At 48.8% G+C, this 20,147-nt stretch overlaps 1 long non-coding RNA gene across 1 annotated transcript; it reads left to right on the forward strand.

The window, feature by feature from the left end:
* Positions 1 to 16,395: 16,395 nt before the first annotated feature.
* On the forward strand, positions 16,396 to 19,941 carry LOC121834414. The gene is made up of 3 exons (XR_006077204.1): positions 16,396 to 16,434; positions 18,341 to 18,525; positions 19,911 to 19,941. It is a non-coding gene; the product is annotated as an uncharacterized LOC121834414 (long non-coding RNA).
* Positions 19,942 to 20,147: the final 206 nt, after the last annotated feature.

Below are 20,147 nucleotides of genomic sequence, written 5' to 3' on the forward strand. Positions count from 1 at the left end.
AACGTGTGTCATCCCCTGAATAACGTAGGATAAGCATGCTGATGGCATGATACCTAAACAAATGTCTGCTTTTAATTGTGACTCTATAATTTGGTCCATATCACATGAGCGAATGACATTTTAGCGAACAGCGACATTTGAGCGAATGGACGTTTTAGCGAATAACGGGGGCGCGCGTTAACCCATCCGCCGCGCTGCGCTTTACGCGGCTTCGCGGCGACAGTCTGCGGCGGCTCATTACAAAAATGTGAACCCATTTGGCCCACCCGAAAACGCCGCTTCGCGGCGTCCGACTATTCGCTAAAGTGTCATTCGGTGAAACGTGGGCGTTCGCTAAAACGTCATTCGATCAAGTGAGTGCCTCCCCTATAATTTCGCTGTCACTGTAGTTGTGATAAATGAATTCCGTGGTTGAAGCGCACTACCCTAATGAATTGTTTCAATGTTTGGGAAAACAAAATGGGGCTTACAAAACGGATTATATCGTCTACTTCCGTAGGCTGCATGGAGGTGCCACTGTCGACTCTCGCAATTACTTCCACGGGCTTTCGAAGGAATTTCCATCACTAGCCTTTATCGTAGTTGCTGTTACTTCGTAGGCTCAACAAACAGGACTGTGCGAATAGTTACAAAAATGTATCCACTCACCAGCTCTGGTAGTAACCACAGTAGATAAATTCTTATTTATCCACTGAGCACCAGCTATATTGATATGTGGGTACCAGGGCAGACAGATAAATTTTTAATGATACACTGGGCGCCAGCGCACAGATGAGATTAATGAGGTGCACCCAAGGATTCCGGAGGCGATGGTACTTGCTTTTCCCAAGAGCTCGGGAGAGGGAGGCTCCCGAGCTCCCCCGTAGTCGGCGCCTATGGCGTTTTGTACCTCTGCATTCTCCGACGTGAGGTCATGATCTTGATGAGCTTCGACATCTTCAGGATAAATGACTCAGTATCATCCGCTGGGCCATTAGACCCTTCAATTTTCTTGCGGTAAAAAGAGGCCTCTTAGCACCTTTTCATTGAAGAGACGGAGTGCTGGGCCAACCCTCATCTTTTTAAAGCCGTTAAGAAAAAAAAATAATAATAATTTGCTCATGTGAGGCCATAACCGTTAACGTCACATTTTCACAGTCACTTCTCCAAGCCTTTCTAAAGCAGTCAGCGTGCACAGGACCCTTCGGTGTGTCGAAACCAGTGTCTATTAGACCGATTTAGCAGATACTTTAAAGTGCAAAAAGTCCGCAAAAAAAATGTAGAGGAAGACTGTCATGACTGCGTGCATCACATGAAGCAGAGTCTCCCTGTCACTCCTTTTATTGTTGCGGGATCACGACTTACGCCGTTCGAACTCGAGAGGGGCACGAAAAAGGGAACGGGCTTTTTCGGAGGACCGGTAGCCACTGTTGCAACCCGGCACGGGCCCCAGGAATTGAGGTTAGAAAGGGGGGGTTTCGGGGGGCATTGAGAATATAAGAGTCGTTGCGAATTATACGGGTGCTTTTCGAAAGACAAGGGGGGAGTGCACCCCCGTAGAGGGGTGTAGGGAAATCACTGCCTCGACACAAAACACGGCCCGTCTCTCTTGTCCCGCCGTTTTTCCGTCATTGTACGTGTTGTCTACATCCCACTGAACGGCACCGATCACAATCCATTTCACTCAACCATAATAAAAAAAAAAAAAAAAAAAAAAAAAAGGAATTGCAGCAAAACAAGGCGACGACGCGAACCAGGCGATCACATGCAGTACGACCACACGGAAATCCGAGCGGGGAGGAGCACGCCTGTTACCCGCAGCGCCCCCTGGCGTCCTTGCTCGCTGTCATCGCTGCGCCGACCTCCTCCCTCCGTTGCTTCTCGGCGCGGACGACACACTGCCCAGTTCTAGTACACCAGACGCGAAGCGCTGCCAGCCGAATGCAGCTAACGGAGTTCCCGGTCGGGCCGATTGGGGCGCCGCGTCGCTGGCTTCTCTCTCGTACGTCCACCCAAAGAGCAGATTCGTTGGTCTAGCCAACAGTCTCACGCCAGACTGTTTCGCCGCTGTACTTTTGAGCGCTGGCGTCGTGAATAGGATCTTCGCTACCAAAACCGAAGCACTCTGGGCTCTTCCGACCAATCACCAACCTTCAGTGTGAGGGCAAACGACCGTTTTTGTCTTCTCTTTTTGCTTGAGCTCGTCACTCCAAGCTTTCAAACCGTTCCGCGCGTGTTGAAATCGAAAGTGTAGATTTTACGGAGTACGGAGCTGCGCGTCTGCGCTCAGAAAATGATTTGAGGGATTAGAGACGTCTCTAGTTTGACAGAGATTCTGCCGAGTGGGTTGCGTGCCTCATGACGGCGTATTACGGAGTCTACTGCGCGGCCAAGTGGAGTAACAGTTCTTCAAAAGAACTCGGAGTGCTTATTCTTCCGGTTTCCAACAAACGGCGGGTGAGCCTTTATATCAAACTTTTTTGTCAACGTTCGAAACTGGAAGCATTGAAATATATGATCTCTCAATCTTTCCATTACAGCATCGAAATGGATTGCGTATGCAAAGCGCCAGGACTTCGGAGCCTGCCGGTGAGCAAGCTGCGTCCGTGTCGTCTGTGCAGCAAGCACGCCGGTGCAACCGCGTTTGCAAAATGTAGGAAGATTCGTTTGCGGAAAAACACGTGCCTCACCGTTCTTTTTACGAATCTGTTGCTGCAAGGACTGGTTCCTCCAAGTGAGTTGCTGTCAGAGTCTTTAGTTAATTTGACAGCTTCTAGGATAGAGTACCTAAAAGCGCCCACAGTCAGTCACTCCAGACGATTTTTTTCTTCTTCTTTGCGTTGCCAATTAGCGAGTTTGTTTATGGTTTATTTATCGTTTATTCTTATGGAGCTTGCCTCCAACCCTGCGTTAACTAAATTAAAATGCAAGCCTGCTTTATATCTGAGTTGATTAGTTTGTTTGGGTATTCAGCATTTTTGTTTGTAGGAGTTGTTTATAGACGCATTTAGATAATTCGATTATAAGTGCTGTTCTGTTAGTTTGTACATTAAAGTAGTTAATTTGGTTTTTACATATTTGATAACGTTTACTGCCTACTACAGTTCTTGGTTCCGCTTAAGGGGCGGTGGACTGCCGACGGAGTTTGTAAATACGTGCTTGGAATACTGCAACTAATTTGAATGGTGTTCAATAAAAAATACATTTCAATGAACGTGCTGTTTTTGTTTTATTGCACTGGTAATTAATATCTCGCGAAGCGCATTTGTTGCGAAGTGTAGCGCGCGCGGCTCGTCTGCTCGACCGGTGCCGCGCTGGCCGCTCGCAGCGGGCCAGCGGCCAGCGCGACACCGATCGAGCAAACGAGGAAAACAAACCGAAAAAAAAAAAAAAATAATAATAAAACAAGGAGCGGGAGGGAGAGAGAGAGAAAGAGGGGGAGGAGGAGAACCGGAGGGCGCCTGCCGCGCCTGCGCACGCTAACGACATTGGTGGCGCCATCTGGCGGTCTCCCAATATTTTATCTGATTTCATTTTATTCACGATACCAGAGGCACTCCTCCTACAAATGCCCGCCCTGTTTTAAAAAAGTTTTGGCCCATTTGACTGACTGACTGATTTACTTTTTTCAGTCTCACGCCCTACTTTCTGCCACTTGCGACTTGTGGCGCTAGTTTCTCCTTACCACGGTGGAGGCTACAGCTGCACTCGGCTGGCGCTGCACGGTAGCGCTGCGTGTGGTTTGACTGGGCGCACGCGTCCTGCTTAGCGCGCGCGCCAAGCCGAGACGCGCGTCTAGACGCACTGAAAAACGCGCCATGTGGGCTAGCCTTTATACGTGCATCTGCGTGCGTGTTTGCACGCGTGGGCGTTTGCCTGCTCATAAGTGCGCGAGCCTGTGCAAGTGCGCGCGTGCACGTGCGTGTGTAATTCGTGCGTACGTGTGCGCGGGTGTGCTTGTGCGTGTGTACGTGAATTTGCATCCGTGCCTCCGCGTGCATCCGCGTATCTGTGTTCGCGCATGCGTATGAGTGCCTAATTCGTGCGTGTTTGAGTGGGCGCATGCATACTTGGGCGTACGTGTGCCCAAGTACGCACGTTGTCGGACTTTGCGGGAAAGGTTCGAGAAGCTCGAACCTGGTCGAACTCGAACGTCGGCTGGTTCGCGACACCTTTAGTACTCACGTTGCGGACGGTTGGTGATTGGCCGCTGATAACTTCACCGTAACTTTTTGCTTTATGTTTAGCGCCATTTTTTATATTTCTATTCGTGCTATTGTAATCTTTTGCGATTAAACTCTCTGTACCCTTTCCTTGTGACCTATGAAACGATCTCGAACGCCTCGAACAACAGCGACGCTTGCGTTCGTTCTCGGGGCTAGTAGGCAAGGAGGTTACAAGTATTTATATGACGTCAGACTGCCTTTTGATGCCGAGTCACAACACAGAAGTATGGCCACCGAAGGCAAAAGCAGTTATCCCATTGGCGAGTTTGCTTTGTCTTTCAATTTTCACAACTCTCCCGAATCAGTTTTGCTTTATCGTTTGGTGGTCATGTTTGTGGGCGATGACTCAGCACGTGACTAGACCCTATAACCGTTCATGGTGTTTTTCTCTGTTTTTATTTTTTAGATTGAACGATTCTGCTGCAGTGTGGAACGAACTACACGAAAGTGCTCAACCTTCTACGAAGTCTTCCGAGGAGCAGAACGTGTGGGGATCAGGACTATTGGAAGATATGTTCTCAAGTCATGAAAAACTGCCCGGTCGCCAATCATTACAAATTGTCTATGAAATACTATAAGAAACAATCAGTGTCGTGAAAAATTGTATAAAAATACTTTGTTGTGCAGTGCTGGTGGCTAGTTGTGATGAAGTAACGAAGGTATATGCCGGTACCCAGGTAGCACACCGCGTCGGCCGGTATCGGGACTACGCCGGCCGGTCCCGGTAACAGGATGGCGGCGCCCGGCCATTGGCGCCGGTGAGCTACCGGCCCCGGCCGGCGTCGGGGTTTCGTCTTGCTCACTGGCCAGTTCAGCCGAAGAAGTTACAGTGACTGGCCGGCATCGGGTTTTTGCTGTCTTTGCTGGCCAGTCTTTCCATGGAGGTTCCAGTAACTGGCCGGCAGCGGTATTTTGCTGTCTTTGATGGCCAGTATTTACATAGAAATTCAGTAACTGGCCGGCATCGGCACTTTGCTGTCTCTGATGGCCAGTATTTACACGGAAGTTCAGTGACTGGCCGGCATCGGCGCTTTGCTGTTTAGGCTGGCGAGCCCCGCCATGGAAGTTCCGTTTACTGACCGACATCGTTTTATCTTTTTTTTTTTTTTTGCCGTTTTTACTATGCAGTCAAGTCATTCAGATTCTGACGAACTGTGGCAATTCATGAATAGCGAGTGGAAATATTTGCATAGATCAATCCTTCGCAAATAACTGCCGACGCTGGTGTATTTGATCCCAGCATGGCAAGGCTGGCGTGTTTTATTGCGAAAACGCGAGAAAAAAACAATGCGGCGAGGAACATTTGCAGTTCAGGATTCGAGAACCTGACCATGCACCAACGCCATGAAGAATAAATTACACAACGCCGAACGATACCTTTTCAGGAAGCTAGTTTAATTTGATGCACTATACTTAAGGTCGGTGGTATACGCACGTGTTTGGCTCTGATAAGAAAAATAAAATAAAAACGGTATAGCGGAGAATCCGAATGAAGCGAAGTATAGTTGACGTGATTTTCATCTTTGTTTCCTGATGCTTGCCGCTGACCACTGTAAGGGGACCGAGGACCAGTCAAGCTGCATATCGCAGCTTTTTTCCTCGGGCTCCCCCATCAAAATTGATGGAAATAAAGATATTATTATTATTATTATTATTATTATTAAGAACAACAACCACAATTAACAAACACGTGGCATGATTGAGCACGCGCTTTGAGTTACAAAAACAATAATTTGCATTGCATTGTAGAATCTGGACAAGAAAGAGATGTGTGTATTGCTTATGACGCTACCAGAGGTACACAACTCTCCTGAGATCGTGTTATTGGTGATTTTAATTAAGTGTGAAAATATGTTATTTCAGTCAAGAATCGGCTGTTTTCTGTGGTAGTTACGATCAACTAACAGAAATATTTCAAATTTTACCATAGCCAGTCGATCTGTCCCCCGATAGCTTATGTTATACGACATACCGCACCAAAAAAAAAAAAAAATATATATAAAAACTTTTTTTTTTTTTTTTTTTTTTTTTTTAACACGATAAAGGCGTTGTGGATGTTTACACTGCCGGGTCTGTGAATGTGACCCCTTGACGGCCACGAAACATAAATGTTCTAATACCGAACGATGCCGTTTCTGAAAGCTAGTTTAATTATCCGCACTGTTCTTAGAGCTCAGGAATAAAAACATGTCTAGGCCTAATAAGAAAGTAAAACTGCGGAGCGCAACCTCGATAAGTAAAATCAGGCGGCAGGCGAGGGAAATATCACTGATGTACCAGAAGAAAATTAAGTACTACTTTCCGTAAGTCAGAAAAATAAGAGATGTGCTTAATACGTACCGCGCTGTGAGCTCAGCTAAATAACTGTAACAAGGTGGAAAGTTGGGCGAGTTGGTTGATGGTCATATTGAATGGGTTAAAACAGCGCAGAAAGCGTGCTCTCCAATGTTTAATGAAATTAAGATGTTAGCCCGACATAAAAATAAGTATGCTCGGGAGATTGACGAAGCTTTTTTTATTGCCAACCATGACGCAGGCAAGTGTTCCATCACTTGCTCTAGTTAGTGATGAAATGAATTTTATCAGAAAGGCGGGGAAATACGTGTAGCCACGTGTCGGCTTGAGTGGAAGATGACGTGTTTTCGGGGCGATTGCTTTTATGTTTGTCTTCCTTCAAGTTTACTTGCTGAATGGTGCAGCAGTAAATATTTCAGTTGTAAGTCAGCGCTGTGTCTGTGTGTTTCCTTTTACTGGTCCTTCGTCTTTCTGCGCTGTTTTAACCTATTCAATATAAATAACTGACTTAAAATAGCGGTATTTCTGTTTTAATAGTGGGTAAAGTTGACCACCTTCAGACAAACTTCGGCTGCATCACTGTCGCAGTTCGACCACTTACTCATTTTCTCATTCTGCTCACAATATTCCCATTATTATTACCTTCTTTACTTCGTTGAAAGGACTTGCGCTGTTTGCCTACTACACTGACCCAGAAATTAGAACGGAGGGAGCGAATTATCCCGGCAAAACAAGAGGGCCACGGCTTGTACATTGCATCAATTTAAATTTGGGCTCGCACTTCCTATTTTCACATTTTGCGTGATTTTTACCCTAAAGTAAGGGGCCGGCAACTGCAAAAACATAGAAAATATTAAAAAGAAATAGAAAACGTAGTAAAAAAAAAAAAAAAAAATCCTTGCTCTAGCGGGATTCGAACCACTGACCACACGATCACTGGCATCGCGCGTTAACCACCAAGACCAAACCGCCAAATCGGAAAAATGTAGTTTTCAGTAGCTTATATGCCTGCTGAGTTCATTTGAATACATTGTACGATTGGTTTCGTATGTAATATTTTGCTACGTCTTCAGGACGTATTTCTAATATTGTGGCAATGTTTGCATACTCAATGATTTATTATTAATGTGTGTTTTAATAGTTTTAATGCGCTTTGCTGATCATTTTATTGCAAGCGTGTTGAAGATACGCGCATATAGATTCCGTAAAGTCGTTAGACATCCATAATAGCCAACGAACGCGATCCAATCCAATCCGCAGCCTTGTTTTGCCAGTGTGGGTCGTGTGTGTTTCACGTTTCTGTCTTGAGTTCAATTTACCGATTAGTCGTGATGCGCGGAGTTTAACTTAGTTTCAAATGTGTCCGAAAAAGAAGGAAGCGACTGTGAGCCGTGGAACTACGTCGAATCTGCTCAACAGCCAAGATCATGGCACGGTCGCTTCAAAGTAAGTTCCTTTCTTTGCCCGTTAGGGCTAGATTGTTCTTTTTTCCGTTCAAAATGCTTGTTATTGTCTAGATCGCTTGCTTTTACCAGTATTACTAATTGTGCGCGAATGGTGCTTTGCGAGGCTGTTTTGCTTCGTTCACAAATAGGCTGTGTACTCGGTCCAGGTCCATCAATAGCGGCGGTACTTTTTGGGAGATAGGGCGGGGGGGGGGGAGGGGGGGGGGGGGGGGGAATGGCGGCGCCGGCGGCGGCGGCGGGCGCGCGGGCGGCCGGCCGGCGGGTGGAGGCGGAAAGGGGAGGGGGGGGGGGGGAGTTTGATTGCCTCCCTCCACCGTATTGTTCACTTGTAAACTAGAATTCTGGAAGAGCGCGGTGCCCCCCCCCATCGCCTAAGCTCTAGGTTATGGTGAATTCCGCTCGCAGATCTCGAGCGCTCCAAAAGCGCTCCATTTGGAGCGCGCATATTCCGCTCGCAGATCTGGCTCAAGTTGGTCATCTTCCGCTCGTAGATCTCTGGCAGCGCCCGCTCCACGGAGCGCCCCGAACTCCGCCGAACTTGCTCTGCGGGATTTCACAGATCTCCGGAAATTGACAGAGCGGCCCACGTGATTTCCGTCTAAATCGGCGGTGCGCATGCGCGGCGAGGTTGGAGAGATCGGCGGGCCGGTCGGGCCACGCCGCACGGTCGGGTCGTGGAGTTGGATCTGTTCGGGTGCGTCGGTTGTTTACTCTGGACTGTGACGGCTCGAACGCTTCTACCTCGCGTAGACCAGGGATAAAAAGCCGGGAATGTGGAGCGTGGCAAATCGTAAGCGCTGACATCTGTGATCACCGAGGAAGAACGACAGAAAAGCCGGAGGCAGACGCAAGGTTAGGCCTATTCATTCTGCAGCCAGTGATTGTTTACCTTTTTACACTGCATTCCATCGGCATTTTCCCGTGAAATAAAGCAAGAAGTGGTTAGGCAACGACCGCGCAAGTGATGGTTTGCTACCTCTGTGTTTATTAAAGTCGTACTAGCAATCTGAACTCCACCGCTGGCAATCGCTGTCCGTGCCCCGCCGCTTCGAGGCGGCCGAAAGGTATGTGACGGTGCCGAACGCGGACGTCTTCGCTATTTGTGACATGGGCGCCGTGGTACGTATAATTCCGCACGGCCTGTGTCGCGTGTTACTTCTGCAGCTAAGCAGTGACAGTCGTCACTGCTCGTCGGAAAGATCAGCCGGCTGAGGCGTTGGTGGGCTGGTCAAGTTCGAGCAGCGGCCATTTTGAACGGCGGAAGGAGAAGGGGTGGGGAGGGGTGTGGGGGAGGTCGCTCCAAAAATGCAAGTTTATCTTCCCCTCGTCGATACGGAGCGGGTCCCACGGAGCGGAATTTCGCCTCCCTCGCGGATTTTGGAAAGCGCTCCAGATCTACGAGTGGAATTCACCATTAGACACTACGGGTGGATTCCGTGTGCGTATTTGCGTCCGGAGAGCTGGGCCAGGCAAAAGGCAGAGATTGATTGATCGAGCAAGTCCGTAGCTTCCGCCGCGCAGTCGTCTGCAAACGACTTTATTTTCGTGATTCGTTATCAGAAAAGAATTGTCAAAACTTGGTGCCGCGATGAATTCATCCCATGGTGATTTGCATAGCATACCGCTACTGATCGCAAAAATTTGTGCCCACGAAATAATTTTTGATGCCGCTTCTGGGCAAATTTACAAGCATGTCCTGAATTAAGGTAGTGTCTCGCCAGTTTATGAGAGGTGTATTTAGTTCAGTGTAAGTATATAGTGTGAGACATACCTCACCCAATCCCTGTATTTTTTCGTTTGGTACTGCCTTTAGCGAATGGTGTAGGTTGTAATTGTTTTTAGTTGTTGCATGATTGTAGTAAGGTGGTGAGCTTTACTAATTGAACACCTTGAAAAACTGTTCACCACAAAAGGCAAGGAGACAAGCAGAGTAACGCGTAAACCATACACAAGCGCAGACTCTCGACTCGCATAAACAGAGAAGGAAGAAATAAAGAATGCGGAAGGAGCTCAAGCACAGGCCCAAGTGGAATGCGCCGATTCACCCATTAGCAAGAGCAGATTTTAAAACCATAATTTCCTTGTCTGTTAAGGCAACATATTGATGGCCAATACATAAAGACAGCTCAATCTCTCTCTAAAATCTACAATGAATTGTCACCTACTTATGCACTTTTTACACTGCTCGTGTGTCATCCTTACAGCCTCGTCCCACTAGAGCGACAGACAGCAACAAACGACAGCGACACACGACGCACGCTGTCCCACCTGGCGGACACGGCGCAGGACACGGGGACGAAGAAACTTCTTTCCTAGTGGGACTGGAGTTGTCAACAAAACATTTCAAAATACACAGATAAACAGTCTGGCAACACGGTTTTCATATTTCGCTCTTTGGGTATTAAATGCGCCGACAAACATGGTGAAAGTGGAGACAATTACTTTATTTCTTGATTAAAGCTTCCGCTTCTCTTCATTCGCCGTTGGCGACTTTCCACAAACAGTCGTGACAATTGACACCAAACTTTTTCTGAACTAGAATACCCGAATGGTTCCTTTTTTTTTTTTGGGGGGGGGGGGGGGGGGGGTCAGGGGTCAGGGGTCGTTCGAGGAATTCTAGGTTAGCACCAAGGAATTTCACCCTGATTTTGAGGATGTTTAAAACTTCATATCCGAATGATCGAGGGCAGGCGTTTTATGGGCGACAATACGGCGTCCCAATTATCACAGAACGTGATGACAAGTCTCGTCTGCCGGAATGGCTTGCCGCGGAACGTCGTGTCCTACTTCGTGGTGAGCGGTCTTTGGTCAGTTCTCGAGCATGGGTGTATCCATCCTGATGCAGGATGGATACACCCATGCTCGGCGTCTTGAAGCACCAAATCGCGCACCAAGTTTTTGCGAGCAAAACCAGCCACAGACAACCCTTTCGCAACATGACTGCCCAGCACCAGCAAGCAAGCCGCGCCCGCGACCACTATGAGCAATCGACGGACTGGAACTGCGGGAACGAGGAGAGGCCGCCAAAGGCTTCTCTGAAGGTCGAGCGGCGGAGCAAGCCACGGGAGGAAGGGTGGGAGGGTGGAGAGAGAGGCAACAGAGGGCACAAGCGGGCGAGGAGGATAAGTTTGTATCCGAGAGATGTTCCTCGGTGGGACTGCTTGCTGCGCTTTAAGTCCAACAACAGACAAGAACTCGTCCGTCGTCGATGGTTTGTCGGCGATTGTCGCGGGTGTTGGCCGTTGCAGTGGGACAGCATCGGCGACACGGAACTTTGTGGTGTCGTTGGACAAAAATCGGTGTTTGTCACTCTAGTGGGACGAGGCTTTTAGAGAAAACATGAATAATTAGCAGATACTGTGAAAAACATACAAGGGAATTATTTTAGGCCTTTATTATTCATAGTATGGGCGACCAATGTGTTCGCACATCCGTCTGCCCAGGTAGCACACCATGCCGGCCGATACTGGGATTACGTCGGCCAGTACCGGGAGCTGTACGGCGGATCCCGGCCAGGGACGCCGGTAAGAAACCGGCCCCGGCCGATATCGGGGACTCGTTGTCTAAACTGGCCAGTTCCTGCCGGAAAGTTCCCGATAACGGCCGACATCGTTTTCTTGCTGTAGTCACCGGCCAGTCTAGCCATGGAGTTTCCGGTGACTGGCCGATATCGTATTCTTGCTGTAGTCACTGGCCAGTCTAGCCGTGGAGTTTCCGGTGACTGGCCGACATCGTTTTCTTGCTGTAGTCACCGGCCAGTCTAGCCGTGGAGTTTCCGCTGACAGGCCGACATCGTTTTCTTTCTGTAATCACCGGCCAGTTCAGCCATGGAGTTCCCGGTGACTGGCCGACATCGTTTTCTCGCTGCTTTCACAGGCCATTCGAGCCATGCAAGTTTTGATATTATGGTTATATTTATATTATATTATGGTTACAAATGACCGTTAGGTTGGACATGTCTTCAATATTCTAAAAGGTGACACCTAATATTATACTTAGCCTAATATTAACGCCGCGTCATCTTTGAACCAGTTAACAAAGGCTTATTTCCGTTTTGGTAAACAGGACGGGATCAAACATGGCTGTGGAATGAAAATTTAATTTGGTTTACATCTAATAATTTCTTAGAGCGCAGCTCTTAGGCGCCCGTTTCCGGCTTGAGCGGCATCGCCGTCGCAGTCGCCGTCGGCGTAACCGCGCGTTTTATTATGGGAAACGTCCCATAATGCAACGCGCTGGTCTCATCGTGACCCGCGCATTGCATTATGGGAGGTTTCCCATAATGACGGCATGTGTGACGTCACGAGGGTTCCGCGCGTTGCATTATGGGAAGCGTCCCATGATGCAACGCGCGGTCCGCGACGGCGACACCAACGTCGCCGTCGGCGTAACCGCACGTTGCGTTATAGCAAACGTCCCATAATGCAACGCGCTGTCTCATTTGTGACCCGCGCGTTGCATTATGGGAAGCGTCTCATAATGCAACGCGCGGGTCGGCGACGCCAACAACGCCGTCGGCGTAACCACGCGTTGCGTTATGGAAAACGTCCTATAATCCAATGTGCCGTCTTATTCGTGACCCGCGCATTGCATTATGGGACGTTTCCTATAATGACGTCAGAAGGGTCCCGCGCGTTCCATTATGGGAAAAGCCCCATGATGCAACACGCGGGTCACTTGTGATCTGCGCGTTGCATCGTGGCGGCGAAACTTGCTTTCGATGAGTTGGGCATTTTTACTGCGGCACTGCGCTTCCGTAAAAAATTTCCACGTGTTCTCAACGGCAAGTTTCACGGCTTACACAGGGTTTTAAAGAGCTTCTTCAACGAATGGCTGGAACGAGTAGAAAACATGTCTTCAGCATGCTGCCGCCAGCCTCCGCAACGCTCCAAAAACGTGATTTTTCAACATGCAAGATGGCCGACCGGTAGCTTTACTCTCGCGCTGCAGCTGCAGCGACCAAACGGGGATGCGCGATCCAGCCCTTTCCCCAGGCAGGTGCCGAGCGCTCCGTGCTAGCGGTCGTTGAGCGGTCGGCCTCAGTGAGCGATCCACCCCAGTGGCACGCGCTGCCACCGCGTTCACAGCGTGTGCCCTTGCTTATTAACAGTTTTGGTTCCCATTGTTATCTTGCTGAAAGCATGAAGTTCTGATCGGAACTTAATGCTTTGACAAAAAAGTTGATTGTTACTACTTGATTAACGGTGACCCCGATGTTGAGACACTATTTATTTTTCCTTGCAGTTATATAAACCCGATGAAGACAAGTACTTTTGTACGAGCCGTAGGATGCAATAGACCCTTTGCAAAAATCCCAAAAGCCCGCGCGCGCCGCGCGACAAATAATGGGAGTCCTCGCTACGCCCCTCCTCCCGCTACCACGTGGCCACGGTGTAGTCACGTGGCATACACGAGCAGGTGCAGGTTACCACGGCAACAGAGCAGCCGACGGCTGCCCCTTTGAACCGGCTCTGTCGTCTGCTGCACCAACGCTCTGTCGCACCTGGTCGAAACCTGACACGGTTGCGGTGCAAACTAAATGGATTCGGCGACACTTCAGTACGTGAAGGTAAGTTACGACGAATAAAGTATTGAAATGAGTTCACCTGTCGCGATGCCTTTGCGCTGCCTCAGATACGGTACGCCGGCAACGACGTACGACTCGGCGGATGGCTGCGACGGCTGCTGGCGGTAGCTGCCGGGATGCGCGCGCAGTCGCGGAGGCCCAACGAGAAAGCGCGTGCGCGTGATCTGTACCGAGGGTTCCCATATTCCCTTCCGTCGTGGCGCTGTACGTTTTGCAAAGGGTCTATTAAGCAATACCAAACACGTATGCCGCAAAAGCGATTGTCATCTCTGAAGGCGAGTTCCATCTGCGGAGTATTTGGCGTATTGGCTCTTCATCCGAATAGGCGCGCACAACGTCTTCGACGTAACGCCATAGCTTGGGCCTCTTCGCTGGCAAGGGAATGAGTCGGCAAAGACTTCGCCGAGAACAGCTGCCTCGTCGTCGCTCGAGCTGGAGCTAAGCTGGTATCTTCGTCACTGTCGCTGATTTCGCTGCTACCGCGTTTTATTAGACCTCCTGAAATTAACTGCAACGATGTCATCGCCGCAGTATGCTCGGCCCAGTCGGTCATGACAATAAGAACGAAAGCAAACACAGCAAGAGAGCCCACACAGCAATCGAAACAAAAAAGCAGCGAAATTCCTTCATTCCCTTTCGGCAACATTAATAACGAAACTGAAATGTTGCGAGTGACTACAGATCGTACTCCCCCGAAAAAGGCTGCGCGGAGAACTACTCCGGGTCCGAGACGTCTGTCCGAGGAAGACACAGTTTGGGCGGCACATTCGTTTCTTACATCGTTCTGCATGATCGTAATCGAAACATCACGTGCACCCTATTTTCAACCAGAAACGGTCACTAAATTCAACCCTTACGCGCTTATTAAAACCAGATCTGCTCCTCGCTACCACTGCTAAGGGATTCTATGGACTACTTCCATAAACCCCTGCATGCAACACGGCGCGCATTACACTCTGGGAACTACTTGGCCAGGGAGGAGAGTAGCATGGTTTCGGTTTCGATCGACACGTCGACAAGAGATTATACAGAGAGCGTGGACTATTAACGGCTGTGATCTCGAGTTTTCTGGTCCCGAGAGCATCATTTTTGGTCTCTAAACTAACCTAAATGGCCAGACCTCGAAGATAGCACAAGCCCGAGACGTATTGCTTGTCTTCACACATGCTTGTTGTATTTTTGTACATGATCGAGCCTTTCTGTTAGCGTTTCGAGATACACGTGAACGATCCAGTGCTGGGAATCTCGACGCTGCGTAGCTCCGGTATCTTGCTTGTGTGCGACTCAACAAGCTGTAACGACCAATAAGTTTGCATACATCTATACGTCGTCGTCACCCCCCCCCCCCCCCCCCCCCCCCTTGTACATATCATCTCATAATCATCATCACTAGACGTGGCACCGCGGGCCTCCATGGTACGGGCTGTCGCCTTTTCGCGGTGCCACGGCTCTCCTGAGCCAATAAAGATTATCATTATCATTTACAGCTGGTCAGGAAGTTTGTTTGTTTTGCGCGTATAATTTGCGCGTATAAGACGAAGTATAATTTTTGGGACTACTGTTTTTCTTAATACGCCTGAGTACGTGAGGTGAAACTCGGAGGCGCCATTGAAAAGCTCAATTCGAATACACTTCTTATCTCTTATCTGTACTGAGCCGCACCACTGCACGAGGCTATGTCCCCACCCGCTTGCATTCCACTAATACTCAACATCGCGTATGCAAATAAAGTTATTCTGCAATCATATGGGCACATTTCCACACACAGACCGTTTTAAGAAAGCAAAAGTCGAGCAATTGTGTGAAGAATGTCGCACTGTTCGCCGGAAGTATGCCGGACGGGCGTGATCCCTCTATGCGGTGTGCCAAACGAACGAAATTATTCAAAGTGCATTTGACGGTTGCTAATGGCCGTAATATTTATGTGTTAGCTTTCTTCCTGACTGAGTACGCCGAGATAATTTCAGACACACCGTTCAGACTCAGATCTTGGGCGTCAGTAAAAAAAGCTCGCTAAAAAAGGCTTAGCGAGGAGTAGGAGACGCTTGTTAGAGCCTCCGTCGCAGCTAGCCGACCTCAGTGTTTGCGAAAACCTATTCTCCTATCAGCGTAAAATTTGAGTGGGCGATATTTGATGACACGAGGAAGACATCATTGTAATTTTTGTGCAGTTAAACGTTCATGCGTCAACGCTGGGCTCAACTTTGATACTCCTGTGAGAATGCGGCTTGCATTTTGCCCAATGAAGTAACAAGAAGCGGACGTTTGGAAACAAAATACGTGTAAGGCTCAAGGTGACCAAATTTCAGTTGTAGTTCACTGGTACTAGACGGGATTTTTCAAATTGAGCTCAAAGATGCACTCGCGGGTGAGGTGACTAAGCCACGTCTTACTACATTTGCACACGCACGCACAATATCCGGTGTTTCGGGAACCAAGAAAATTGCACCAGTCTTAGTTTTGTATCGGTCAACACTGGTGTGTATGTACATTCGTGAAAAGTCCGATAATCGAAAACGCAAGCGGAGCATTCTGTCACGGCCTGATATCATGAAAGGAAGCTGCTCAATCGAAACCGAAACTGAGTGGCCAACAAGTTCCCAGAGTGCACTTCGTAAAACGTCAGGTATCCCTTCCTGTCCTCGTTTTTTTTTTATTTTTCTTCTTTACTTAGAGTAGCACACTAGCACAACCATATATTTGGGACTTCGTGTTTAGACTATAACAGACCTCATCCAGCATCCAGCCAGCTGTTTATAGACTTTGCTAGAAAGCCGATCCAGCATCCAATCCAAAGCCGGACAAGGTAAGCAAACGAAAATGGCGAGTGAGACAAGGTGTGCGTTGATTTTTCGTTGGCGTGGTTCGCGGCATGGATCAGGTACGGTGGCTCCTGGGTTAAAAAAATTGCATGTGACCGTGGTGGCGAGTGAAAGCGCTGCGTGTAAATCTATGCGGGGCAGAAATCGCTCGAAGTTACCCGCCCGTGCTTTGATTTTGATGTTCGTGTTTTGTCGGTTTGGTCGTACGTAGGCCTAGTGAACCAACTTTGCTCAACAACGCCGGCAAGCATCATGCTGGTGGTTGACTCGACGGCCTTTCGCCGTATCCCGACGATCGTTTCCTCGGCATGTCCCGCGAGACGGAGTAGCTGTCAAGTAAGAGATGGTACGAGCAGCAGGAAAGAGATGCGGCCGCGGATTATTTCATAGTGGCGAGCGACGGCACTTTTCTACCGTTTACGTTCGCGCACGTATTTGCATCGGCTTATGCCCGTTCGTGGTGTAGATGCCCTTTGCCTTTCGTTGCATCGCGCCGTTTCCACGCTTCGAGCGCACCTTCGGGGCGCCCGGCCGAATACGGGCGAGTGTCGCGCCGCAAGCCTGGCGAGACCGGCGAGACGGCGATCGGTCGGTCGGTCGGCGGCGGCGGCGGCCTCTGTGTGTTGTAAGCGTTGAAGTGAAATTAGGGGGGGGGGGGGGGGGGATAGAGTCAATCCTGTGCGCGCGCTAGCAACACCTCCTGACTCTTGGCGTAGGGTGAGGGGAGAAGAGTGGGGGAGAAGATAGAAATAGAAGAAGGAGTCGGGCGTCAGGGGCGTCGCCTCACCGTCCCGCTAGCTCGTCGTCCCATCGTCGCGCTTCATCCGGGGGAGACGGGCGGACGGACGGGTGGGTGGGGGTTCTAGCGCTCGTGGCTGGCACCGCACGGTGTCCGGAGATCAAGGCGGTCTCAGAGGGCGACCGCGCCGTGTAGGAGGAGGCATGCAAGCTCGCCGAGATGCCGCTGCCGGTGCATCGGTTTGTGCCGTCCACGAGACGCTTGTCCGTTATTTTATTTATCTTTCGATCAGGGTTTAGATTATCACGGTAACCTTGCATTGGTTACCATACTTCGCACAGTCGTAACAATTTTTTTACAGGTGACTCCTAGAGCCGCTCATATACAAATTTTGCTGCGCGCAATACTTCTTTTTTTTTGCGACACATTTTTTTTTTTTCATTATAACTTAACGGTATATCGAAACTTTCTGCTCGTAGCGCAATCGTACCAATGCTGAAAAATTCCGCATGTGCTGGCTTAACGTCATCATAGTAAGCACTGCTCGTTTTTCCAAGTTTACATGAAACAAAACTAGGTACCTTCGATGAAAATACGGTGTATGTCCAGGCAGTTAGCGGCATCGTACGCCTTGGTAAGCGCGTGTGCGCGTTGTGAAGTCCACCACCAGCATGGCAGAGGGCCCCGTCTTTACCTAGCGTACGTCATATGCAAGGAATGTATACTCCGTTCGCCCTTAAGCTGAGACTAAAATCTCCGCCTTCAGCACGAGCTCGCTGGCTTCTGCAGTGCTTTGGTTGCGCCTGACTGCGCGTTCGCACTTGTTTTAGCAAGGGCAGAAAGCTCGCGTTAAAGGCTGAGCTTCTAGTCTCAGCTTAAGGATGAACGGAGTATAGTTGAAACGCCATTGCGGTTGCTTGAAAAACTGGACGTAAATAAGCGTAAATTCGTGATACCAAGAAACCTTGGTATCACGAAACCGTTGCAAGTAAAAAGCTACAAAGCATGATGTAAACAGACCTGTACGCGCAATGAGCACCGTTTGTTTCTTTTTTACCGCTACTTCTGTCACTTGGCGTATTCCGGAATGCGACGTCGTTGTGTTTCATTGTGGCCGTGCATGCGGATATAGCCATGGAGTTATAAAGTATGCTAAAGCTTGCGAAGACTTGACAGTGTGAAGTAACTTGAATGAACATCATGTCTTACCACGCCTTTCATTCTAGTGAGGAGGAGTACAATTCATCGAAGAGAATGACAAAATAACTGTGGCGTCCGTTCCTCTGTTGTGGTTCGTCGTGAGTATGAAACAACGGCGTGTGGCCAAGTGAAATGTCTGGGGCTGACATCTTGTCCCGTGCACCAGACCCTGACTGACCTTCATTCAGAGCATCAAGTTTGCAAAAATGCAGTAAGTATTATTTTGTACTGTTCCTTTTCATCTAAACTCCTGATGATGTGCTAGCACACGTTTTTGAGCTGCCCTCTGTTCGCATGCTTGACCACATTAGCTTGCGTGCAGTTGCTCAATTTAGCTAGCTCCATAATCTTCATAGCGACACATGCACATTTACAGTAGTGACCGTAGTGACCGAGTCCTTCAATACGCTACTGGTCACAAAACTTTCTCGTAATGCTGTGGGAAAGCATTGCATGCTGCCAAGAACAGCCGTGGTGCTGTCCTACTCTGGAGAGGTTCGACGGACGGCTTAGAGGCTTGTTTTTATGTGCAGCAAGTTCGCTTCGGCGCCGTGCTGTGCAGCTTGTGTTAGTACCTTGAAATATTGTACCAATGGCCAGATTTTGGTGGTTGGTGAGACAGAGATCTCCGCAGGTTTGTACTGGAGGAGCTGACATTTCTTTAACAGTCACGTCACCTGCTAACGCGAGTAAAGGGGGAGGGTTTGTCTGTCCCAGAGTCGTTTGCTGCGGGAAACAAGACGCCGTCGCGTCGTCTGCTACCAGAACTGAAGAAAGGTGGATCATCTGTTACGCACTGTATGCTGCGAGTGAAGCGATAGAAAACAAACTTGCATTGGGAACTTCTGCTATTTAACGAGGGACGCAATTGACGACCCGTGCTTCACTTGGAAGTGCCAATTCATTCTAAAGCGTCATATGCCTAGGCTCGAGGTATTATGTGACCACAGAGCAGCTGCTTGCAGCACGAGTTTCGTTTTTTATCCCAGGGCAAGTGTTCTTTACGGGATTCTCTCCGATTTTTAGACGGTTGATAGTTTAATAAAAGGCCGTCCTGAAAGCCCAGGAAATGGCAGTTCTAACGAGGGTACAGGCATCGGGCTAGGCCTAATAGCCACGGACCTATATATCGGATTTTTAAACTTGTGCTTATCGCAGCCAAGCGCAGCGCATCTCATGTGTGTCGCCGACAAATTAATATTGCTTTTTATTTGCTTTGATTGTCAAAAAACATTATAAAACTTTGTGGGAGCATTCATTATTGACCATATAAGCCAAAACTGTGAAGTTCCGAAAATTGGGGCCGTTTCTCCCCTAAAAGGTTATTTGATTAACACAAATGTTTTTTTTATTAAATTTATGAATTTTGCATACAAATTATAACGTCTCTTAAATTTCTACAAAATTTTGTATCACTCTTACTGTGTCTGGCAGCCATTCCAAAGCTACCCAAACCCATGCGAAACACCTTAAAGTTTGAGCGTCCTTCTGAAACTTCCCGAAACCCATGTTTCTGAAACGTTTCTTCCCATTATCAGTGCATAATGTCGATCAGCAAAATGGGTAATGCTTTCTTATGCCTTGCTTATCTTGCAGCCTTCGACGCTCAGCTGCTAAGGTCGTGATCGACCTGCACATCCAGAATGGGCACCTACAGCAGCAGAACAACTGCAAGTCTGTTGGGCAGGTGCTCAGGCACGTGGTGTCTTTCAAGCACCAGGGAGAGCAGGCGAGGCCCGGGGAACAGGCGACACCCCAGGAACTGGCCAGGCCTGAACCACCCGAGCTGTTCCTGATGCCTCTCAGCAACATGGAACAGTTTTGTGCTGCAGA

This window comes from Ixodes scapularis, unplaced genomic scaffold (genome assembly GCF_016920785.2).
Source record: "Ixodes scapularis isolate PalLabHiFi unplaced genomic scaffold, ASM1692078v2 ptg001158l_1___fragment_1__unscaffolded, whole genome shotgun sequence".
NCBI classification, from domain to species: domain Eukaryota; kingdom Metazoa; phylum Arthropoda; class Arachnida; order Ixodida; family Ixodidae; genus Ixodes; species Ixodes scapularis.